Below are 26627 nucleotides of genomic sequence, written 5' to 3'. Positions count from 1 at the left end.
AACTGTATGACAGTATTGCACTATGAGTCTGTCCTTTTTATGATGTTTTGAGGAGTTGTGATGCCTGCCTGAGGGGATTCATCTGACAGTTACCCTGGATAGTCCCTCATGCGTTTATGACCTTTATGTTAGAGGTCTGATACCTCTAGTAAGTGGCTGAGTTTGGTGTTGGAGCTCAGGAATGTTCACAAGTGATTTCCAATCAGTGCTCCTTCACCTATGAATGGACTTTGTTTTCTATTTTAGAGTTTCTTCATTTATAGTAATATATTTGTATGAGATTGTGGGGCATTATTTTATATGAAAGCATCTTTATATAAATACATCACCAATGTTTTATTTATTAAGGCATTATATATTGAGTTATGGTATATTTTGGTTGGTTTTTGTTGGTGCATACAGTGAAGGAATTATGTATTTGATCCCCTGCTGATTTTGAATGTTTGCCCACTCACAAAGAAACGATTAGTTTAAAAATCGATGGTAGGTGTATTGTAACACTGAAAGACAGAATAGCAACAAAAAAATTCAAAAGAAATGCATGTCTAACAAATTATGCACTGATTTGCATGTTCATGAGGGGAATAAGTATTTGATCCCCTTCACAAAACATGACTTAGTACTTGGTGGCAAATCCCTTTCTGGCAATCACAGAGATCAGACGTTTCCTGTAGTTGGCCACCAGGTTTGCACACATCTCAGGAGGGATTTTGGCCCACTCCTCCTGGCAGATCCTGTCCAAGTCATTAAAGTTTGGTGGCTGACGTTTGGCAACTCGAACTTTCAGCTCCCTCCACAGATTTTCTTTTACAATAGATTTTATTATAGAGAGCACAACAACAAAAACATTTAGAGTCAAGCTCATTGACACCAAAAAAAAAGGTGTACAATTCTGTTGATGGACATAACAAATGCACTAAAATATTAACACGGAGAGAAACAGAGTACAAAAACACAATCTCTAAAAGGATGGAATGAAACCCTATAAATTGCGTTAACAGCAAATAGTAGCCAATGAGCTGATGGGCAAAGACCACGGATAGTCACCAATGTCCCATACAGATGATAGGAAAAGCTGAGCAGAAAGTCTCACTGGACCACATCGGAACTCTACACCAGGGACTCTTGAAAAAGTCCGACCGGTGTATAAGACATTACAAGCATAATTCTCTAGTGGTAGCACAATCATCGCATGTAACATAAAAACTGACAGAGACAATAGAAAGAAAGGGAGAAAAAAGAAACAAGAATAGTAAAGACAAAGGGCTCCATGGGATCGCACCAGGAGAATCTTATATCGACAGAAGGGTCTGGTCAAATCTAGGCAGTTGAGCCACATCAGTCCAAGGAGGCCAAATCTGCAAAAACTTAGTGTGGGTGTCTAACAGCATAGCCGTTAGCTTCTCATTAACCATTATAAAATTAATCCAATTTTTAACGGTTTCAAAGCTAAGAAGAGGGATTTTCCAAGCTTTTGCGATCGTCAATTTGGTAGCCATAAATTGGTGCGATGCTAACTGCGGCTCAGGACGGAGTAGGCCAACTAGTGGTTTAAATGCCTCATATGGGTTACGCTTAAATTCTGTGTGTAGCATAGTGCGGAGAAGGGCATAGACCCTAATCCATAGTCTGCATACCTTGGGACAAGTCCACCAAATATGGACCATGGTACCTATTTGTTGACAACCCGAAAGCAAGTCGGAGAGACTATGAGGGAATAAAACGAGCCAGTCAGGCAGGCGTATAATACCATCTATAAAAGGACCTTGTAGGCATTTTCTAGTATAATAACATTCTTCCAGCATTTAGACAATGCTTGAGTCATGATCCGCCAGTCTTGCTATTCTAGACTACCCCCGAGTTCCGATTGCCAATGCTGATGATAAGAGCGAACCAGGGGTGTTCTATAAGAAATGACAGCGGAGTAGACAAGGGAGATCAAGCCTGGCGCATGAGGCCTGTGCCTGCAAAGACTTTCGAAAGGGAGTCAGCCTATAGGGACCCAAATAGGCTCATAATAATGTAGTAAGAAAGTGATGGAGTTGGAGGTAGCTAAAATGTTCCCTCAATGGGATATCATGTGAAGAACACAAAGTCGCAAAAGTGAGTATCTGGGTAGGAGAGAGCATGGAGTGCATGTCATTGAAGCCATGGGCTATCCACCACGCAAACTGCCCGGGATTGTCAAGGCCCGGGGGAAACAATGGGTTGTGGAATAGGTGCATCAAGTGTAAGTGAGAAGAAATAAGGCTATTTAAGAATATTTAATAGAGTCCCAAAGTCGAAGCGTATGTTTTAATGTCGGACTAAAAGGTGAAGAGCGACGAACAGAGGAGAGCCAAAGAAGAATGTGGCGTCGGGTGGGAGTCCATCAGATCCACTGTGGCCCACAAGGGAATATTGAGAGACGTGTGAAGATAGGCTAGTGGAGATATATTCGCCGCTAAATAGTATGCATGAAGTTTCGGGGCAGACATTCCACCTTCGTTCTTACGGGCAAATAAAATTCTTTTATTAATTCTAGGACGTGAGGAGCCCCAGATGAAAGACAGATGAAAGACAGAAGCTTCCGTTGATGAATGTGTAAGATATGCAAAGGGACAGGGAACTGTAAAACCTGAAACACATATAATAATTTTGGGAGATAAGTCATATGGATTAATTCTACCGAACCACGAAAGCGGAAAATAAGCCCAAGAAGACATTTCCGTCAAGTCTTTAACCTCCTCCCGCCCGCCATATAAGGTAATGACGGCCGCAAGGCGATTCTCTTGTTCTGGGAGAACATCATATGACGTCCTGCCATTCTAACCACGCATGCGTGGCTCCGGGAACGCTCAGCGCGGCGATCGGTGGTGCGCTGTGTCCCTTGGACACAGCGGATCACCAATCAACGGAAAGAGCCGAAGGTGTCGGCTCGGTCATGTGATCAGCTGTGTCCAATCACAGCTGATCACATGTAAATAGGGAAATGCCGGTTATCAGCATTTCTCTCCTCACGAGCTGTCACACTGACAGCTGGAGAGGAGTGGAGAGCCGGTAATCGGCATTACTCAGAGGGAACATGTGATGATCAGTGTGCCCTGATGATCTGTGTAGCCTCAGCAGTGCACCTGTCAGTGTCCATTAGCTGTCAGTGCTCATCAGTGCCACCTGCCAGTGCCCACAGGTGCCATATCAATGCCACATATCAGTGCCTACCAGTGCACATCAATGCCACATATCAGTGCCCATCTGAGCTGCCTTTCAGTGTCACCTATCAGTGCCAGTAGGTGCCACCTATCAATGCCAGTCAGTGCTACCTATCAGTGCTGCCAATTCATGCCAGTCAGTGCCGCCTATCAGTGCCAGTCAGTGTCGCCTAACAGTGCCAATCAGTGCCACCTAACAGTGCCAGTCAGCGCTGCCTATCAGTGCCAGTCAGTGCTGCATATCAGTGCCACCTATCAGTGCCATATATGAGTGCTGCCTTTCAGTTCCCATCAGGGATGCCTGTCAATGCCCATCAGTGCCACCTACCAGTGCCTCCTCCTCAGTGCCCATCAGTGCCACCTATCAGTGCAGCCTATCAGTGTCTATCACTGCAGCCTCATTAGCGCACATCAGTGAAGGAAAAAAATCACTTATTTACAAAATTTTATAATAAAAAACTAAGCAAAAACGTTTTTTTTCACAATTTTCAGTTGTTTTTGGTTTGTTTAGCAAAAAATAAAAAATCCAGAGGTGATTAAATACCACCAAAAGAAAGCTCTATCTGTCTAAAAAAAAATGATAAAAATTTTCTTATGGGTACAGTGTAGCATGGGGTTCTGCCCGAGTGTGACAGCGCTGAAAGCTGAAAATTGGCCTGGGCAGGAAGGGGGTATAAGTGCCCTGTAGGCAAGTGGTTAAAGACAAAGGGGAAATTAGCCTGATACAGTCCTTCGTAAGATGGGTTGATCTTAATCCCCAGATATGGCAAGACCGAAAGCCATTGAAAAGAAAACGATTATTTCAGAGTTGCCAGCAGCGTGGGGGAAAAGGTAATACACATGGTTTTAGATTTAGTAGGATTAACATAGAGGCCTCAAAGTGCAGCGAAGGAATCCAGAACCATCAGTAAGTTGGATAGAATAACTCTCGGATTAGTAACAGACAGCAATATGTCGTCCGCAAACAACGAGAGCTTATGCTGGGAACCAGCTACGTACAGCCCCTTAATATCAAGAAGAATATGGATAGTCTTTGCTAGGGGCTCCAAAGCCAAGATAAATAATATGGGAGAGTGGGAAGCCCTGCCTAGTTCCTCTACCAATTGGAAACATCGAGGACTCAAAACCATAGTATTTAAGTTTTGCTTGGGGGCACGTTTATAGCGACGAAATCCAACGCAGGAACGAGTGACCAAAGCCAAAATGGTGAAGGAACGACATGAGGTAAGGCCAGGATAAGGTGTTGAAGGCCTTAATGACATCCAAGGATAAGAGCATCATTTCAATTTTGCGAGTGTAAGCCTAGTGTTCAACTGTAAAATTTGTCGGATTGCGTCCCCTGCTTGCTTATGGGGGACAAAGCCCACCTGGTCTTTTTTGATCAGACGGGAAAGGAAAGAGTTCAAACGTGTAGCTAAAATTTTTGTAAGGATTTTCATATCGACATTGATAAGAGAGATTGGTCTATAATTTGCCCAAGAGGAATGGTCCCGATCCGATTTCAAGATCAAGACCACGTTGGCAGTCAGCAAGTCGGGGGAAAAGGCTAAACCCCCTTTCACCGCATTAAACATGGCTGCAAGGTGAGGGGCCAGAACATCAGCCAGTTTTTTATAGTACAAAGCCGTGTAGCCATCAGGTCCTGGACATTTGCTAGTCTTCAAATAGGCGATACAGCGCAAGACTTCTGATACTTGAATATCACGGTCCATCAAATCTCTATGAGCTTGAGTCAGGGTAGGCAAAGACAGTCGAGATAAAAAGTTGGAGATAGCATGGGGTTCTGCCCGAGTAGGGCCTGTGTAAAGTTTAGCAAGGCGGTACCGAAACTCCTTCAACACCTTTGCAGAATTACTTGTTAGGGCATTATGTCAAGTACGCAAAGAGATCGATTTTGGATTGTGCGTAAAAGAACGCAACCTGCACGCTAGCATTGAGTCCGGCTTATTTGCTTTGCTGTACCACTTCTGACGTGTCTAGCATAAGGAGCACTCGGCATCATCTGTTAAGAAAAGATCCTGTTCCAGGCGGGCCTGGTCCAATAACCTTCAGTTGGACGGAGTCGGTGATTGTTTACATTGAGATGACACAGTAGCTAATTGTGCTTCAACCTTGAGGCTATTCGGATAATATGATCTCAAAGGACTGTCTTGTACGCTTCCCAAAATGTTACTGAAGAAGAGACAGAACCTGAATTGAGCTGAAAATATTCCACAGATTTGCGCAGAAGGTCTGCCTGAAATTCCTACAGTGACAGCAAGGAGTCGTTCATACTCCAAGAAGAATAGGAAGGCTTGCAAAGAAGGGATTGACAGACCAACAAAATGGGGTCTTGATCAGACCACGGTACAGTAAGAATAGAGAAGGAGCACACAAGAGGAAGATGTTTTCGTAAGACTAAAGCATGGTCAATTCTGAAATGAGAGTGATTAGGGTGCGAGTAATAGGTGTAGTCTTTCCCCCCAGGGTGGAGCTCACGCCACAAGTCTAGCAAATCATGAGTCCGTAAGGTCTGAGCGAAAGATTTGGCTGCAGTGGAGGGGTTAGAGTCCTCTGGAGGATAGTTATCAAGGGCAGGATTCAGAACTATATTTGAGTCCCCCGCTACCAGGAGAGTGCCTTGTTGGTGAACCGCCAGAAGGGAGCAGACATGCGATAAGAAAGTCTGACTTTTCAGTACAGTTACAGTGAAATAAACTTTTTAGATCTGACACTTTTTAATGACGGGACTAGAATTTTTACTAAAAGTTATTTTAAAGTCACTGACAGCTTTATTCCTAAGGACAGCTGTCACCATCCACAATGGCTGGATAATATTCCGAAGGGACAGTTTCTGCGTATACGCAGGAACTGTGATAAAATCGAAGACTTCATTATACAATCAGAAACCCTTAAGAAACAGTTTGTAGAAAAAGGCTATAATGCAACCACTCTGGATAAAGAAATGATGGAAGTTAGCAACCTGAATAGGGAAGACCTTGCTCTGAAAAATATGAAAAAGGGTGATAGATTTTGCCCATTCATTACTAATTTTTCAGTGCAATATAAGCAAGTGGCCAAAATGGTTAAGAAAAATTGGTCGATACTCAAAAACGACCCAGTTTTGGGCACTGCTTTACCTGATCGACCTGAGATAACATACCGGAAGGCTGTACCTTTGAGGAATATTCTAGCCCCCAATATCGTCAACCCACCCAACAGCTTTCTTTATACCTTAACCACAAGGGATTTTATCCATGCAACAAATGCATGTTATCTGTCAACAACGGTATCCACAGAAAAAAATAAAAAGTTTCCGTTCTAACAGTACCGGCAAGGTGTATGATATCCAAACGATTATCACATGCAATAGCACACACGTTATATACCTCCTGGAGTGTTCATGTGGAAAACAATATATAGGTAGAACTACCAGGAAACTACGCGATAGACTTAGAGAACATCTGAGCAACATCAAAAAGGGTTTTAAGGAGCATTCAGTATCCTTACATTTTCGAGAGTCTCACAAGAGAAATCAGCATTGCCTCAAGTTTTTAGGCATAGATGTTGTGAAGAAACATTGGAGAGGCACCTTTAAGCGCCGAGCAGTTTCGAGGCTCGAAACCAAATGGATTTATCTATTATGAACCCATACACCTTTGGGCCTCAACATCGACCTCGATATAAACTGCTTTATTGACACTAGTTAGATTTACATATGTCCTATGGAAGTTGATTTTATGCTCACACCCTGGATACCTTATCTAATTTAAATATACCCATGTTATATCTCAACTCAGATCTGTAGCATTTTATATTTTATTTTATTTTACTTTTATGTGACAGTATTAACATTTTATATTTCTTACCATTTTTTATCCATATATATAATTGTCATATTTATTTATACATCCATATCCTTATCAGTTTCTTCACCTATTTACATTTTAGCATTTGTTTATGATATCGCTGTATTTTTTAAATTCATATTGGAGTTTTTAACATCAATTTGACCATAACTCTATTAGACTGAGAATACCTTTTATCTCAGCTCTATGAGTAATATTTTATTAATCAGTATTTAATGATTAATCTTTAGATACTAATACTCTATATATGATTCAATTTGCATTTTATGCCATTATCCTTACGATTTTATAATTATCTGAACAGCTATATACCATTATCATTTGATGAGCATTATTTATATACCACTACGATCATATGTTATTATTTGTGTTATCATAACACCAATTGTCTACTGTATATAGATTTCATATTGTCTTATGCACTTATTACACACTTTACTGAGACATATATGCACTTTATACCCTAGCAACATTGCTAGAGTGCTTATTAAAATTTCTCTGGTACCTATAGTCCTTTGGATCATATGATAATGATCCCCTCCTGCTTCTTGTTTTGATTTCTTATATTATGAAGCAGTTGAGTAATGTTTTAATTTTTCATTATAATAGTAATCCAATATTTGCTTCTCATTAAGCAATGCACAGTAATGTAATCATTCTGAGTAATATTGAGAACGGAGACTATCACCTCTTCCTGTCTCCTCTCAAAGGGTTTTTCCCCTATGACTTGTTTGGCATGTCTGGTCTTCAGTATAATGGCCGCCACTCAAGCGTTCTGTGCATGCGCGAGCGGTGGTGACAGACGGTACTGCGCATGTGTGCACTTCAGTATATAAGAACTGTCATGAGGAGAGGCACGCTTCCTTTGATAAAGTGCTTGAGCACGAAACATGTAAGGAGGCCTGCCTCATTGACATACACACATGGTGCATTATTCTATGGACAGCTGGCGGTCATTTTTATACCATTTGACAACATTGATTCATTGTGAGTTTTATTTCATCTTCTATTTTTATCCTTTGATTGAATAAAGTTACTACACTATGGGAAGTCTTTTGCTCTGGCTCATTTCTGGTGAGTCTTTTCCATAAGGATACCCATGGTGACCTGGCTATAATTACAAGTGTGATTCCCCTTGGTGGCTCATTAAGTCCAATCCTGGTGCCGAATAAACCCTGATGGTGTGCTGTCAGCCCCACTGATGCCCACCAGATGACCTGATGTTTCAGTAACCTGATGCAGATGACCAGGATTTGGTCCTAATTACTCAAACGCGCATTTATTTGCACTCTCTGGTGAGTACAATCTACAGCCACTTATTATTATTTCACCATCACGGATTTGCACGGAGTAGAGACTAACCGTATTACCACTTCACGTTTGCACCTTGAAACGCCAACTTGGGACGTTTATCACATCTATATTTCACTATACGCCTCAGTGTGTGCATTTATTTACGTCACTATATTTCATATGGATATCACAGTTGGACATCTTTTTATATAATTTTTTATCAGATCTAGTCACGTTTGATATATGCATTTTATGATTTCATGCCTTTTTATTATACTCTTAATGCTGCATGTTTATTATTTATGATTGTTTTAGAGGGTTTTGAGGTTTTTACCTTTCATGCTAGCAGCTCCATTTTATGTTTATCCAGCGCTCGTTTTGTCTTATTGGATGTGTATGTGATAAGAAAGGTCCAGGATTAAAGTTGGGAGCATAATATGTCAAAAGTATGATGTGTGAGACGATCGCTGTGTCAGACCCCAGCCCTTCTCACCAAACTCGCGACCGATGGACTAGCTAGTCTAAAACTGCACTGTCACGTGCGTAACAATGCCACGCCCAACTGCACCCTGCACAAAGATTTTCCAGCTAATGGACCACAATCTGTGTACTGGCAGCCTGGGAGCGATTGTTACTGGGTCAGGTTAATTACGCAATTAACCCTTCACACTATCATCACCTCCTTTTTGTACAGAGAAAGAGGAAACTCGGCAATATCAGCAATAACACTATGATGTTTGCATAAGCATCGGTATACCACTGTCACCGCAGGCAGAGATATACCGAAGTTTAAAACACACACACAGTATCGCTCTTCAGAGGCAGGGGTTCTTAGTTTATATTAAAGAGCTTTAGAAACAGTTCAACACTTTCAGAAAGTAAGATTTATTACTTAAAGGTCAAAAGGGTGCAATAAAAATATTTACAGAAAAGATGTAGCCAATATATATATATATATATATATATATATATATAAAAATACAGAGAGCAATAACACAGCAAAGAGATAACAGAAAGGAATTTAGATAAAGTACTTGCCAAAAGTCTTGGGTTAAGCAGCTTCCAGTTTTCTGAGCAAAAGGGCCTTATCTCCCAAAGTTAGTTCCGTGGTTAAAAGGGAGCTTCTTCAACTTCAACTCAACTCAGCTTCTCTTAGCTCCAAACATAACAGCCTTTTTCTAGGAACTCGGCAGGGTGTCTCCTTAAAGCAGAGAACCAATCACCTCATTTGGGGAGCAAGTTGTGGGCGGAGGCCCCAGATAGAACCTAAATCCCTTGCAGCTTATATCATGACCCATAACTTACCCTCGGTGCGTTTAGCAGCCTTGCCACTAGTAAATTAATATACAGACGCATCCGCTAAAGGTCTAGATATGAAATATGACATACCTGGGGGGATGGTTGAGGAGATATCATTTTCGGCTCTCCTGTAGATGTCAGATAGGAGATGTAATATACCAGACGACTTGTATTAAAGTGACCGTTCTGAATATATGCCTGGTTTTTCTGTAAGTCTCTCATATTCCAAGATATGTGATCATAGGGGAAAAGTGGATTTTTGAATGTGAGTCTACTTTATGGCTTATCTGGAATGTCTTTGAACTAAGTGAAGGGCTTGGTTTATGGCTTTACGATCCTTCTCCAGCAAGAGTCTCGCAGACATAGGGGGGCCAGGCTAATTGGGGTTTCTAATCATGACGCCCTCCCAATGAGTTTGCTGCCTTTGATCTCTGCATCAAACAGACCACATGTCACTCAACAGAGAGGGAGGGGGGATGAGGAAAGAGGAAGAGAGAGATACAAGATGGAGGGTTTGGAGCAAAATGGATGACCGCGTCCATCTCTGTGTGCAGGATTGCTACAACGTCTACATTATTATTATTATTATTATTATTATACAGTATTTATATAGTGCCAAAGGGTATGCTCAGCACTATACAGTAGCAAGGGGGACAGAACATGAGACAAGACAGTAACAAATCAGTACACGAGGGGTTCGAGGGCCCTGCTCTTTCAAGCTTACAATCTAGGAGGGAGGGGAAGGTGATACAGGAGGAGATGGCTGTGGGGATGGAGTGGTGGGAGGAGTGGAGGAGGTTGTTAGGTGAGGTCAGGTGTTAGGTGAGGTTGGGGTAGGCTTCCCTGAAGAGGAGGGTTTTCAGGGTGCGCCTGAAGGTGAGGAGGGTGGGTGACAGTCTGATGGATTGGGGTAGGGAGTTCCAGAGGATGGAGGAAGTCCTAGAGAAGTCCTGCAATCGGGCGTGGGAGGAGGAGACCAGGAGCTAGAGAGTAGGAGGTCCTATGAGGAGCGGAGGGCACGGGAAGGGTAGTATTTGGGTATCAGGTCAGTTATGTAGTTTGTGGCGGCATTGTGAATGGCTTTGTAGGTCAGGGTTAGCAGTTTGAATTTGATGCATTGGGCAATCGGGAGCCAGTGAAGGGATTGGCAGAGGGGGGAGGCAGATGTGGAGCGGTTGGTGAGGTGGATGAGTCTAGCTGCTGAGTTTAGGATCGACTGGAGTGGGGATAGCGTTCGTTTAGGTAGGCCAGTGTTCTCATTGCAATAGTTTTAGCAATAGGGAATTGCAATAGTCCAGGCGTGAGATGATGAGGGAGTGCACGAGTTGTTTGGTGGTGTCTGGGGTGAGGAATGTGCGTATCTTGGAGATGTTGCGGAGGTGGAGCCTGCAAGATCTAGATAGCAGTTGGATGTGGGGTAGGAAGGAGAGGTGGGAGTCCAGGGTGACACCCAGGACTTTGGCGTGTGGGGTGGGAGAGATGGTGGCGTTGTTAGTAGTGATGGAGAGGATGGGGGGGGGGGCACGGGGTGGGGGGAAGACCAGGAGCTTGGTTTTGGATAGGTCAAGTTTGAGGAAATGGAGCGACATCCAGTCTGATATGTCATTTAGGAGGTGGGCGATGCGGGCAGAGAGTGAGGGGGTGAGGTGGGGGGTGGAGAGGTAAATTTGGGTGTCGTCAGCATAGAGGTGGTAATTGAAGCCATGAAAGTGAATAAGTTTGCCAAGGGAGGAGGTATAGATGGAGAAGAGGAGGGGCCCAAAGACAGAGCCTTGGGGGACCCCAACAGAGAGGGGGAGGGAGGGGGAGGTGGTAGTGTTGTAGGTGACGCTGAAGGAGCGTTGGGAAAGGTAGGAGGAGAACCAGGAGAGAGCAGCGTCCCTGATGCCAAGGGAGTGCAGTTTGGCAAGAAGGAGAGGGTGGTCAACAGTGTTGAAGGCCGCGGAGAGGTCGAGGAGCAGGAGGATAGAATAGTGGCCATTGGCTTTGGCGGTTAGCAGGTCATTGGTGATTTTAAGTAGGGCGGTTTCGGTGGAGTGCAGGGGACGGAAGCCAGACTGTAGGGGGTCAAGGAGGTTGTTATCAGTGAGGTGGACGCTTAGGCGATTGTAGGCCAGGCGCTCAAGGAGCTTGGAGGTGAAAGGCAGCAGGGAGATGGGTCTAAGGTTGTTAAGGTTAGTGGGGTCGAGGGAGGGTTTTTTGAGTATGGGGGTGATTTGTGCGTGCTTTAGAGGGGAGGGGAAGGTGCCGGTGGAGAGGGAGAGATTGAAGATGTGGGTGAGGGAGCGAATGATGGAGGGGGGGTTGACTGGAGGAGCTGTGAGGGGATAGGGTCCAGGGGGCAGGTGGTGAGGCGGGCTTCATGAAGACCTTAGAGACCTCCTCAAGGGTAGTTGGGCTGAAGGAGCGGAGTGTAGGGGAGGTTATGGTGTGTGGGGCATTAGGTATAGTGGGGGGTAGTGCGGCTATGAGGTCGGGGGAGGGGAGGGTTGAGGGGTTGGAGGAGGGCGGGAGGCTGGGTGGAGAGGTGGATTGTGAGTTGACAATGTCCGTACGGATTGCGTCAATCTTGTTTTGGAAGTGATTGGCAATCTCGTGGGCGGTGAGTGAGGTGCTGGGTGGAGGTGGGGGGGGAGAGAGCAGGGATTTGAAAGTGGAGAAGAGCCAGCGAGGACAGGTGGAGAGGGTGTTGATAAGGGTTATGAAATAGGCTTGTTTGGCGGCATGGAGGGATGTGGTGTAGGCAAGGTAGGCTCCTTTATAGAGGGAGAACGCGTAAGGGGATCTGGTTTTGCGCCATAAGCGTTCCAGCGCGCGACTGTGTCGTTTGAGGCATTTCGTGTGGTCGTTTTGCCAGGGTTGAAGCGGTCGGGGTCTAATGCTACGTGCGGTTAGGGGTGCCAGGGAGTCAAGGGCAGCTGACAGTGAGTCGTTGTATGCAGTGGTGGCCAGGTCAGGGCATGACAGAGGGAGGATACTGTCATACAGACGGTCAGCTGCCGGGTGGAGATGGGTCGGGTTCAAATTGCGGAGGTTGCGGGTGATGGTTAGACGCTTCGGGGGGGGAGTTAAGGGAAGGGGAGATGGAGAATGTGAAGAGGTGGTGGTCAGAGAGGGGGAAGGGGGTGTTAGTGAAGTCGTGGGGGGTGCAGAGGTGGGAGAAAACGAGGTTCAGGGTATTTCCATTGGAGTGGGTGGAGGACTGTGTGTGCTGTGTGAGCGCGAAGGAGGAGGTTAGAAGGAGGAGTTGGAAAGTCGCCGGGCTGTTGGCGTTGACCGGGATATTGAAGTCGACTAGGATGATGGTTGGTAGCTCGGAGGAGAGGAAGAAGGGAAGCCAGGCGGCAAAGTCGTCTAGGAAGGGGGATGCGGAACCAGGAGGCTGATAGATTACCGCAATCCTTAGGGGGGTGGGAGAGAAGAGCCGGATGCAGTGGGCCTCGAAGGAGGAGGAATGAGCAAGGGCAGAGTCAAACAAGCCGTGTCGGTAGCCGGGGGGTTGGTGCGGTACAAAACAGTAGGCAAAGAATGGTCGGGTCACACGCTGGGTCAATAACAGGAGATCAAATCTAAAGGGGAACATCCAGGAGCAGAGTTAGGCAAGCCAAGGGGTCAGGACAGGTGAAGGCAGCTAGGTCAGACAATCCGGATCAAAGTACTCACAACACAGGTAACAGGATATGCAGAAAGACCATTCAGCAACAGGTGTCTGTGCAGGGCTGGTTTAAGTTGCCCGCCCTGCACCTGACAGGCGCAGCCTAGGTCCTAGCACTGTCATAGATGACGGGTGCGCCTGGGTCCTAGTGCCCTGCTGCCTGCATTTCTTGACAGACACCTACGCATGTGCAGACCCATGCGTCGCGATGGTCCCTGACAGAGGGGGACAGATATGAGATTGAGGGGGTTGCGGTGGTTGGCGTGAGTAGGGGGGTGCCAGGAGGGGGAGTGGGGAGATTGGGGGCCAGGGTTTGGGGAGATGTCACCGGCAGTTAGCAGAAGAAGGAGGGTGAGGAAGGTGGCATGGGAACGGGAGGTGCAGGAGCACGGGGGAGTGGAGTATCAGGAGGAGGTGGTGAGAGCCGTAGAGGGAGGAAGGAAGAAGTGAGGGTGCAATGTAGAGCTGTTTTGGGGGAGTAGGGGGGTAGAGGGAGGCAAGTTTGGGGATGGAGGAGAGGAGAACGAGGAGGAGGAGTGCAGGTGGCATGCTAGGGTGGGCAGAATGCTGATCGGGTCGGAGAGGAGGGAGGTTCAGTCAGGACGTGAGGATTTGGAGAGTCCGTTATGCCATGTCGGAGTTCAACAGTGTCCAATCGTAGGAGGGGAGTGGGAGTGGTGGGCGGCTGGGGCTGCAGCTGGCTGGTTGCAATCTGTGGGTGCTGTAGGCCGGCATCCATGGGTGTTGTGGCACAGCGTCGGTGGGCACAGTGGTGTGGCGGCTGGACGAGCCGTGGGACGCGGTGATTGGAGGTGTTGTAGGCCCGTCGTTGGGGGTGTTGGAGGCCCGGCGTCGGGAGGCGTTGAGTGCACAGCTTCGGGAGGTGTTGAGGGCCCGGCGTCAGGAGGTGGTGTAGGCCGGCGTCCGGAGGTGGTGTAGGCTGGCGTCGATGTCCGGAATGGGCTAGGTGTTGGTGGGCGCCTCCGTCAGATGGAGTGGGGCTCAGGGCTGTGTGGGGCAGGGGCACGGTTGAGTGGAGCACGGTGGGGAGGAGATGTGGCAGCGGTGGCTTCCCCAGTCGGGCGGCTTACCCTCTTTGTGCCAGCGGGGGTGGTTGCTGCTTCCTTCGATCTGCGGGACCCGGAGCGGGGCGTCGCGGTAACTATCCTCAGCCCTTCGCGGTTTGCGCTCCTCCGTGGTCTGCTGCGGCTGATAGGAGAGGCCGCGGCTTCAGGGGTCGTGGTAGGCCAGGAGTCGCCAGAGTTTTGCCAGCGGGACAGCGCGCCAGAGGCCGGGGTGGTGGGCTGGTGGTCCCTGGTGGGGTGGTGGGCTTGCGATCCTAGGTGGGATAGTAGCCTAGGGTCCTTGGTGGTTTGTAAAAGATAGATTTAGAGGTTCTAAATTACTGTATCACCCAATATATGGCTTCCATCCAGTAGCCAAAAAATATGAAGACCAAAAAAGAGATTTGTGAAAAGAGATTCACAAGAAAGCGGCTACATTATGGACAGAATGCGATACTCAGAAAAATTTCCAAAAATTATGCTTTATTACACATTAATAATTGACACTCGGGCAATCACCCTGGTTAACCATCAGCTCAGTATGAGACAATACACACAGACCTAAAACCATTAAAATCACACCAAGACCGGTCTGGATATACTGTATGTGCTGCAAAGGCTATGACCACCATAGTCTAAAGCATTTGCAGCACCTGCACATAGGTTACACTCCCTGTAGGAAGTATTTTCAAAGAATTATACCATGGGTATATAATATCACGTGCTATGCATATAAGCACATATAGTTACCACATAGGTTACACTCCCTGAAGGAGGTGTTTTCAAAAATTGTACCATAGGTATATAATATCACATGCAAGCATAAAGACAAATACAGTTACCACCTGGGGAGAGGCATAACCCTAGGCCTATATAAGGCAATGTGGGTAAAAAATTGAATGAAAAAAAGGGGGGGATAAACCCCAATGATATGATGATGGATTCATGCAGTACAACCCTATAGATGCGCATGTGGTTGGGGCCCATCTATTTGTAATATACGTAAATAATTGCAAAGATTCTTATAGATGAAAGAGTCCCTGTTGATGTCTTGATGGAGAGATGAATGCAAATAGCAGAGGCCTGCTTTATATGGTTTCTTCACCACAACATGTGGACTACAAACCACTTTAATATTTGAAATAAGATGAGGCCCAGTAGGTCTTCCGCCTGTTGCAATATATGTAGTATGCCTTGCATCTAGATAAAGCATCATAATGTCCCCATCCTGTAATAAGACAAACGATATTGGAATAGTCACTCTGGCTACTCTCACTCTAATGTATATATAGTATAAGTAGCAAGGAATCTTCTTCGTTAATCCTGTAACAGTCCACTCACCACCTGTGCAATGGGTAGTAGAAAATAGAAATATTCTTCATAGGTACTGCCGTGTTGATCCAGGGAACAACCGCTTACATCAGCCGACATTTCGCGGGTTCCAACCTCTCCATGGCGCCTGTACAGCTTTTGCATGACTCATGGCATGTGAAAATGGCTGCCTCCTTGTAGGTCGGCGTGCATGTCGCCAACGCGCATGACCGGAAGTGATGTATGATGTCAACGCGTTTCGCCGATGGGCGTATCTCACTCAGCTTCACCAGGACCTGGTGGGTAGTGGGTGCCCCTGTTTGAGTCCCTGGTGGGATGGTGGGCTTGCGATCCCCGGAGGGGTAGTGGCGGTCCCAGGTGGGATGGTGGGCTTGCGGTCCCCGGTGGGACAGCCTGGGGTCCCTAGTGGCTTGCAGTCCCTGGTGGGTAGTGGGTGCTCCTGATTGTGGCCCTGGTGGCTTGCGGTGTGATGGCGGCTGGGCCCCCTGGTGGGTAGTGGGTGCCCCTGTTTGAGTCCCGGGTGGGATAGTGGCGGTCCCAGGTGGTATGGTGGGCTTGCGGTCCCTGGTGGGATAGTAGCCTAGGGTCCCTAGTGGGTGCCCCTGTTTGTGACCCTGGTGGCTGGTGGTGTGATGGCGGCTGGGCCCCTGGTGGGTAGTGGGTGCCCCTGATGGAGTACCTGGTGTCCTGGGACGTTGAAGCGGACCCCTCCCGGGTGTCAGCAGGACCGGTGGGGATGGTGGCAGCTTCCCCGAGGACATTCAGATGTTCAGTGGCAAACTTCAGATAGGGCTGGACATGTGCTTTCTTGAGCAGAGGGACCTTGCAGGCACTGCAGGATTTTAATCCTTGTCAGCACTGTGTGTTATCAATTGTTTTCATGGTGAATGTGGTCCCAGCTGCTGTTTTTGATCATTGACAAGATCCTCATGTGTAGTTCTGGGATGATTCCTCACTCTTCTCATGATCATTGACACTCCACAAGGTGAGATCTTGCATGGTGCACCAGACCTAGGGAGACTGACAGTTGTTTTGTGTTTCTTCCCACTGTTGTCACCTTCTCACCAAGCTGCTTGGCGATAGTTTGGTAGCCCAGTCCAGCCTTGTGTAGGTCTACAATCTTTTCCCTGCCATCCTTGGACAGCTCTTTGGTCTTTGCCATGGTGGAGAGTTTGGAATCTGATTGTTTGATTGCTCCTGTGGACAGATTTCTTTTATACAGGTGGCAAAATGAGATTAGCAGCACTCCCTTTAAGAGACTGCTTCTAATCTCAACTTGTTACCTGTATGAAAGACACCTGGTAGCCAGAAATGCTGCTGAATGATAGGGGATGAAATACTTATTTCCCTCATGAACATGCAAATCAGTGCATAATTTGTTAGACATGCATTTCTTTTGAATTTTTTGTTGATATTCTGTCTCTTGGTGTTACAACACACCTACCATTCGATTTTTAGACTGATCATTTCTTTGTGAGTGGGCAGACATTCAAAATCAGCACGGGATCAAATACTTATTTCTTTCACTGTATATATTTAAAGGGGAAGAGAAACAGGTTTTATATAGATACAGTTTATGCATCCTTCATAAGCGGCCCTGGTATGAGGAAAAAAAAAGCCTAGCTTCCCCAAGCCTGTCCTCATGCCAAACTATTATGGGTACCTAGATAATATGAGAAATAGAGAAAAAAAAAGCACCACAAACTAAATAGAACAAAAGCTGCACTCCTAACCAAAAAAAAGTAAAAATGTGAATAAATCAAAGAGTGCGCTAGATTTAAGTGGATTTTAATATCCGTTTAATATATCCATTTATAGGTTTTATTACCTTATAATATCTGGTTGTTTGTTACTATCGCATTCTTTTTAAATTACGACAAGTTTGGGATGTTAAATTGAGATTTGCGATAGATTATTGGCCCTTCAATGAATTCTATGCCATTTTAGATGGATTTAATATCCGTTTATAATATCCGTTTATAGGTTGTTTTAACTTTATAATATCTTACTATATCTGACTAATCGCATCGCATATGTATTTGACATTCTTATTATGGTATTATATATATAGATGGATTTTAATATCCGTTTAATATATCCGTTTATAGGTTTAATTACCTTATAATATCTGGTTGTTTGTTACTATAGCATTCTTTTTAAATTACGACTAGTTTGGGATGTTAAATTGAGATTTGTGATAGATTATTGGCCCTTCAATGAATTCTATGCCATTTTTGGTCTTTTAATGTATTCGATGCTATTACTATAGGTATATTATAGTGATTTTTATATATACATCATTATTACACGCATTTATTACTATATAAGGCTTGGCAGATGTATTTTATTATTTAAGCTGCATATTAATATAGTTTATAAATTACATATTAATTATTTATGATTATGTTTACCATTTCATTATTGCTGTATATTATTTGTGGGTAATGGCTATTTAACATCTATGCAAATTTTTTTTATTGTTTTGCGATCACTTGCTTGCTTATATTGAATTAGCATCTTTGCTGACTTATAATCTGGTCAGCATGGAGCTCTGGTGAGTGTACCCATTTCATTCAGTGGTGGATTTTTTTTGCACGATGTTTGATTTATACAAGATTTCAGAACTGTTTAATTACTTTGTTATGGTGGATGCACTTTTATATAAAAATTTTTCTATCACGGACATCATTATTTTAAACTAATAATTTTTGTATTTACTTATATCTAGTGCACTCTTTGATTTATTCATATTGTGGGTACTTATTTATGGCCCTCTATGAATGTTAAACTGCTAAAGCATGGCCAAAGTTGTTTAGCATCTGGTGGGCATGTCAAAGATCAGGCTGTTTGTGGGAAGATGCAATTTTCACTGAATTTCACCCAGCCAAAAACACTGGCTGAGTAGGACCACCTGAAGTGGCTACAACCTCTGGACTGCTTCAGAAGACCTTGTAACCCTGAGTACCTATCCAGGAACTGCTGCACCATCAGATTGAGGATCTGTGCCAGGCAAAGCTTGTGTGTCAACATTCCCTGTTGGAGGGTGGTCAGCAGGTTGGTGCTGTTGTTGCACATCACCATTTCTATGGGGTTAACTAACTCTGGATCTACCCCTGAAAAGCTGGAAGAATCCCTTCCCCAGTGTGGTTCCTGTCCCCTAGGCATACCACCTGCAGCACTGTGTGGCATCTATCAGCCTGAACCATAGCATAGTCTCTTAAATTTGAAGAGGAACTGGTGGATTGGAGGACAACTTGGAGAACAAGGGAATGGAGGAGGAGGTGGAGGTGGAGGGGACAGCTCTGCACTGTCCCCAACAGATGTAAGGGCGCTGGGTGGCTGAATAAGTTCCAGCGGTGTGCCCTGTCATGCATCCTACCTGGCTGCCAACAGAGTCCCCCAGTGGGCCATAAATTATATATAGTACCCCTGCCCAAACTTGCTGAGCCATGGGTCTGTGACCATGTGGATCATTCTGCTGACCATGTGGTCCAACAATGTGGAAACATTGCATTCCACAAGATGGCTAAGGGCAGAGATGGCCTTACATGCTAGGAAATGGTGACTGGGAACCTACAACTACTAAATACAGCACAAGCTTCAAATTCACCATGCTTCAAGGGAGCATAATTAACCAGCTGGAAAGGTAGCAATTTGATCAATCTGGCATTACATGCTGGGCATGGGGGTGGCTGGGGATGCACTTTTTTCCAGCAGCTGGGGCAGCAAAACTTGTCTGTTAAGTGCTACAGCTGGTGGAGTAGGGATGGAAGAATCAGAACAATATTGAAGTCTATGCTTGTCCCTACTATGTGAGGTCCCATTAAGATGATGTTTCCCATTGGATGGGCCATAAGGCAGACACCCCTTGATATACCGCCATCCCTCTTGCTGGAGGCTGCTGGGAGGGAATTGTGTATACTGGGGGTGGGAAGGGGGGGGGGAGGGGTGTGCTGCTTTTCCTGATGAAGAGCATTCTGCCACTGTTCCAAATGAGCTGCATGGTGAGTGATCAGATGTGTCTTCATACATGTTACCCAAATGATACCTAAATGGCTAATGCCACCCTTTATGCTCTGGAGGCAGAGATGGTGTGGTCTGCTGAACACGTTTAAAAAGGCCCACACAGGTACATTTTGGGAAGCAGACCAGGGAAATGCAGTACTTTGCACCTGTGCAGCTCTGCTATCCGATATAATCTGATACAACAAGTTGGCCTCACTTCTCTGCAAACTGCCTCTGAATGACATCCTGCCTCATTTGGGTTGTGCTTTTCCCTCTCTTTTCTCCCCTGCTCTATTGGATACCCAGGTACAGTCAGAGACCTCTTCTCCTCAACCATGGAGCCCAGTAATTGCTGTGCATTCTTTTGCAGCAAGTGGCTCATATTGTGCTTATATAAGAAGACTTCCCCGCAACATTTGGCAGGGCAATGGCAGGAGTAACTGTGGATGAGGCAGCAGAATAGGGTGTTTTGGCAGCTTCAGTGGCCTGTGAGCTAGTCTGCACCTGGGTGACCGAGGACAAGGACAATAAAGGCTTGGTTAACCACTCCACCATCTCCTTCTATACAGCCAGTGAGCTCTGGCTGTATAGCACACTCAGTGCCCTCAAAAAATGGCACCATTTGGTCTGTGTAACAGAGACTACTCATCCCCTTATAGCTGCATGGAAACATCTGCTTCTCCCTGTATGCTTGCTAGACACGAAGATCATGTGAAGCTTATGCTCTACTTTTATTTGGAGCTATTAGAAGAGCTATATAGGTGGGGGTGTTGCTTGGGTGAACTATAAACATTGGTGTATGGTGGACTAAAAAAAAAAATCACCTCTATAATCTCCAGTGCTCCAAATAAAGATCACCTGTTGTGGTAACACCAACAGACACAAGCTGCTATTGCTGCCTCTGACCCCTAAAAAAGAAATAAATGAATAAAAGATCCTAACAAAATCCTTGCCGAACAACCAAAAAATATGCAATTTATCCAAATGCCCAAACAGTGAATGTTCTGTCCAAACTTAGATTTGGAGCAAACACTCAACTCATCCTTAATTAGCAATAGACACATGGATATAATTACCATATGTCTGTACAAAAATAAAAACACTGCATAAACATTTAAAAAGAGCATACTACGTACCATTAAATGTCTTCCTACTATTGCAGCAAGATCACAGCTAATTGTTTCTAATGATGTATTTACATTGAAATGAACCAAAATAACAAATATATAATTTCAGTGACATGCTTATACAGACTGTTAAATAATGATTAGATACACAAATATATTGTTATGGTATACTAAAATATACAAATTCACAATTAAGTAGACCAAAAAAAGGAACATAAAAAATATGCTCTACACCAATTTTTAATTAAGAAATCATTAAGAACTCTTATTTCTATTCCATGAATCCAGAACACTTCACAGCCTAATAATTTTTCTGCTTTATAATTTTTTTAATTCTCTGTCAGAGAGATTAACCTTTTCTATTCCAAAAAATATAAAAGAGCTCACATCAGTCTTTTGTACCACTCAAAAAATGTTTTGAAACATTGGATGGGTTGAGAGTGTCTGAATTGCAGCTTGCACAAAAATTCTCCATGATTCTTAGTCTGAGAAAGTGGATAGTCCAAACTTCCCTGGGTTCAGTTTGAATGCTGTCCTGTGAACTTCATAGAAGTTCATATTTTGAACCCAAACCTTATTGGGAGCTGAATCTTTCAAATTAAAAATGTCCATTTTCTGAGCCAATAGGTAAGAGTGTGTAAAATAATAAAAAAAATAGTACGGGAGGTGGGCACTGTTCAGGGGAACATGGACTAATGCAAAAAAAATAAAATAAAAATTCCAGTCAACCAAGAGCAGTGATTTCTAAATGCCTAAAGTGACACCTTAAAAATGTCCTTTAAATAACATACCTGCGGGTATCCTAATTCTGGCTGTGAAGGGGCACATCTCTGTGATTTACAGGAAGTGCTGCAGCAGTACTGACATTTAAAAAGGAAAACAATTGTTAAAATTGACAGCAAAATTAATTTCATTCCCAAGCATACGGATCCCAGTCTGCTATGTATGTTGGGAGGCCTTTGGAAAGGTTTGTGCACTGTTTTTTTTTATAAATCTGTGGTTGCAGCAAGAATGAAAAACCCTTCAGGTGTGGTATAGATTTTCTAGGGAACTTCACACTTTTTTTTGGTGCTAAGGTACCCCTTTACTGACTTCTGGCATATATTTTGGGAAGGAGCACTGCACAAACTTTTTTTCCATTCTTGCTGTAGGATGTGCTACAGCAAAAATGGATTTTAAGGGAGATCCCCACATGAAAAAAACAGCAAAAAAATAAGCATGATGTCACCCAGGAACTCCATAGTAGATCTTAAATCTAAGCATGTAGACACACGTGACCAATCCTGATGGTCCCACTAGCTGAATGACTGCTCCTTGAGCTGTCATCAGTTATATAAGGGAAGGGGAGGTGATATTGGTGACATATTTGCCCAAATACAGCCATGTGGCCATTTTTAGGCAATGATGTAACCCCTCCGATCCCCACCTAGGGATTCCAGGTCATGTATGTGAATGGGCCAGATGATGACAGAGATTGAAAAGCATGTGGCAGGTGCAAACATCCACTGCTTCCTTAGCGATCATTGACAACCAGAAGCTATCACGTTCAGCCATACCAAATGCCCTAAATGTTTGGCTTTCAGATGAATGTCCAAACTTACTTTCAGGTCCAAACACTGAACTCATCCCTAATTGTAATGAACATGAACTACATATAACTGAATATATAACAAAATGTGATGGTTGTTTTATAGAAAATTCTTCTCCGGTGGTTATAGACTACTACTTTGATGTATTTGTGGGCCATGCAATGGTAGCCTGTTTTACTCCACACATAAAAGAGCCTACTTTAGAAAGCCATGCTTTCCTTCTTTCATTTTTATATATGTATTATTTTTAATTCTTTTCTGTGGATGTGTTCTCTTTGATTTCACAGGTCATAAAATAAAGAGGATGAAACTAGAATTTATAGTTATTATTATTATTAACATTGTTGTTGTTATTGGTTGAATCCACTCAAAACTGATATTTCCATTTTTGATGGATGATGAGGTGAGTATTCTAGTGCAAAGATCTTCTGTCGATTCCCTACTCTACCACCTCTGTTTTAGAGTCTTGTTTTACAAACTGCAACATTGGACATTTCTGAAATGTTAGTGTCATTCATAGTAATTTGCTTGCCAAATTTAAGGCTGAATTTCCAAACACTAAATACATAGATGAGGTACACATACAAAAGCTGTATTACCTGCCAAAGGATCGATCCTTAGATTTGGATAGCTCTCCCACATAGAAAAGATAGAGATCTGATTTTTATCTGCTCTAGGTTTTTCATTAACTTACAGATCTTTTCCTAACCCTCACTCTGTGACTGAATATGGAAATAAGAAGCAGTAAAAAGCCCACCTCATTGACTCTGCTCTCTACTCCTATTAGTATGATTCTTGCACTGCACTACACCTGATTGGCTTCTTGTTTTTCTTTTCCTGCTCCAGCTCTGAGCCATGCTGTACAGACTGTAACTATGACAAGAGGCTAATACCAAGTCAAATTCAGAAGCTTGCATTTAATTATGTATTAATGATTATAGAGCTGCATTATTTTTTGTATTTTTTATTTGCCTGAATTTTATCTTTAAAGTGTATGTAAAGGCATATATGTTTACCACTGCTCAAGGTAGAGAGACTCCCAATCTCGAAGTGGGGTCTGAGAGCAGTAGCTTATTTTTTGGAGGCACAATTCCCAGAAATGGGAGCTCGGAATGAACGGATTCTTGATTTTTTAGAATTTTTGTTAACACACAACTGTTTTCAATTTTTGGGTACTTTTTACCAACAAATCTGTGGCACATCCATGGGAGCCCCATGGGCCCCAGCTTATGCCTGTCTTCATCTAGGATTATGGGAGGAAGACCTAGTATATACATCACCTATGTTTAAGAATCATGTTATTCATTGGTTTGGATATATTGATGATATTCTCGTGGTTTGGGAGGGAGAAATTGAACAATTGCAAAATATCTTAACTAGTTTGAATCTAAACAATAGAAATATTAAATTAACCTATATTTTTGATTATGATGAAGTTTCCTTTTTGGATTTATCCATCTCAATCCGCGAGAATACATTGATAACAAAAACTTTTAGAAAAGAGACAGCAGCGAATACACTCCTACATGCCACTAGCCATCATCCTGAAACACTGATACAAGATATTCCAGTAAATCAATTCCTTAGGATTAAAAGAAATTGTACAGATGAAATTCAATTTTAAACGGAAGCTGTACAACTCTATCAAAGATTTAGAGAAAGGGGCTATTCTCATAGAACTTCCAATCTAAATGACATTTTGGTACAATCAGAATTTAAAAAGATTCCTAGAGGAAATTGGTTAACTAAAATGAGCAAGACAACAGGAATGTATCCATATGGTCATTGTCAGATCTGTCCTTATGTGCATAAAACTAATAAATTTCACAATGTAGATGATTCTCAAACCTATGAAATTAAAAATGTTATAAATTGCTCTAGTAGTAGAGTAATTTATATGTTTGAATGCCCATGTAAAAAAATTGATATTGGAAAAACTAAAAGACCATTAAGAACACGCATTGGTGAACATATAAGGGATATTAAAAATGAACATAAAAATAAAAATGAAAAAGAGAGAGAAAATCCCTTGGCTCAACATTTTAAGGAAGTACATCAAGGTAAAACCGATGGTCTAAAAGTAAAAGGTATTTTCCTTTTAAATATCTCTTCTAGGAGAGGAGATTTTGATAAAATACTTCTACAGAAGGAAAAGTTTTGGATATATACATTGGGAACTCTAATACCATATGGTTTAAATACTGAATTAAATTTTTAAATATTTTTGAAATAAATCCCTATATGATTATACCACAGTGAAGAGAATGATTTAAACAATTTTTGGAAAAAGAATAATTGTTTTGAAAATATTAATAAATAAAAATATTTTATTTTATTGTCATCTGATGTAATTCATCTATTAAGAACATTATCTGCATTCCAATTTACTATAATGGCCATTTTCTGATATTCAATGCCAATGATATTTATTTTAGTTCAATTTGGACTAACAATGTAGTGATGACATTTCAACACAAGAGGGCGATATAATGATGTAAATATGCAAATATCGCACTATAAAAGGAAATAGATGAGCTATCCTCTCCCAGTTCTAAGGAGAGGAAGTCCGTGATGATTGCCAGACGAAACGCGTCAATGTAGTGACATCATCACACTCTGCTTCCTTCCATGCTGCGGCGTCCATGAGGGGAAAGAAACAAGCCATGCGTCTCCATCTTGGATAAACATGAGGCAAGACGGAAAACCACAAATACATATTACTCCCGGGAGTTTATTGCAAATTTAAGTGGCTTAGTTCACTTCCACCGGTGGCAAGTACCCCTGAATAGAGCTAAGTCATATCTTGCTATTTACAGTGTTATCCAGGATTATTATACCTCATGCTTTAATTGGAAATTTCAGTACTCTTATATATAGAGAAATTTTTGGGCCTTTCATAGGTGAATATTGAGTATTATCTCACAAGTATTTTTTCTTATTAAACAGGACGATAGTCCTAATAATCCCTATAAGGAACTGCACTTGCTCTTACATAGAAGAGACATTTTTGGTGCCCTTTTTAGGCAAATCACTTGAATGTTTCAGTGCTCTTATGCACAATCAAGATTTTTCAACTATATCCAACAATCTTTTGATATAAAGGAGAATACACCTCTCATCGATTTAAGAATCTATACAGATTAATATTTCATCAGTGGAAACATCATGGTTTCTATTATGGTAATTATTCATTCCAAATTGGCAATTCCATGATTTTTATGATACAATAACATTTGTTTGTCCATTGATTAGAAACCTAATAATTGTTATCTTATGAAAACATTTCATTTAAGGAATATCGGCCGATTGAATTTGGCCATACACTGTGAATCATCTACAATTTATCTATATGATGCTGATGAGTCGCCAAGATAGTAATAAACCAATATATCATTCATAATATGCCTTTCAGTGGCCATATGGTTCAATTCAGAAGTTATCTTGATATAGCAAGCTAATGACAGACCTTTAGCAAACTCAAGAGCTTCATGTATTCATGATTTATTTATTCTCCAGGATCTTTGACGCATATGCTTCCATCACCATAATAGGACTGGAAAAAATGTTTGATACCCTAAGGATAAAAGATACAGATTGAGAATATGGAAGATTTGCATATACCTGGATTTCTTATATGGACTTTCCGTAATGAATACAGAAGTAGTATTTACCTATTTCATGTGGCTCATTTGTCACTTATGCAGCTAAGTGGAAAACGCAGAATTGTTTTTGTTTTTACTTTTTTGATTTTATTTTCATGATTGACACTGTGTTCACCATGATATAATGTCTACCTTTTCATGATCCATGTGATCTTAATAAATACTATTTCATCCACTAATATAGTGATTATTACTCCGTATGGGATTCGTAATATACCGCTTTGTGGCAGGTCTGCTCTTGTCAGCTGCTAATATCCATTTATATGCTTTTTTGGTTTGAGAATCTACACCCCAATAGTGGTGAGTCGGAGATATATTTATAAAGGGGTGATCACACCCAATTTTTATGGCATTTGTTTTCTTTTGTGCATTTACCCAGAGTTAGCAGAAGTCTATGCGTTGCAGAAATTACAGTTTAAGGTTGAGATGAGAGCAGCATTTACCTGTGAAAAAGCAGAGAAGACATAATCAGGGGGCTGCGTTCAACTGCAGCTTCACACTCCAGCATCAAACATACTCACACAGAAAACTGCACCCCATCTGTGACTGTGCCCCCCGTCTG

At 43.0% G+C, this 26627-nt stretch overlaps 1 long non-coding RNA gene across 1 annotated transcript; it reads left to right on the top strand.

Moving 5' to 3' along the window:
• The first annotated feature begins 7886 nt into the window (after nucleotides 1–7886).
• On the top strand, nucleotides 7887–26240 carry LOC149460146 (uncharacterized). Its single transcript, XR_016313129.1, has 2 exons — nucleotides 7887–8026; nucleotides 25920–26240. It is a non-coding gene; the product is annotated as an uncharacterized LOC149460146 (long non-coding RNA).
• Nucleotides 26241–26627: the final 387 nt, after the last annotated feature.

The sequence above is a fragment of the Staurois parvus genome, unplaced genomic scaffold (assembly GCF_062004578.1).
Source record: "Staurois parvus isolate SC_StPar_1 unplaced genomic scaffold, SC_StPar_1.0 ptg000234l, whole genome shotgun sequence".
NCBI lineage: Eukaryota > Metazoa > Chordata > Amphibia > Anura > Ranidae > Staurois > Staurois parvus.
The sequence above is the reverse complement of the archived record's forward strand: the minus strand, read 5'-3'. Positions and strand labels throughout refer to the sequence as shown.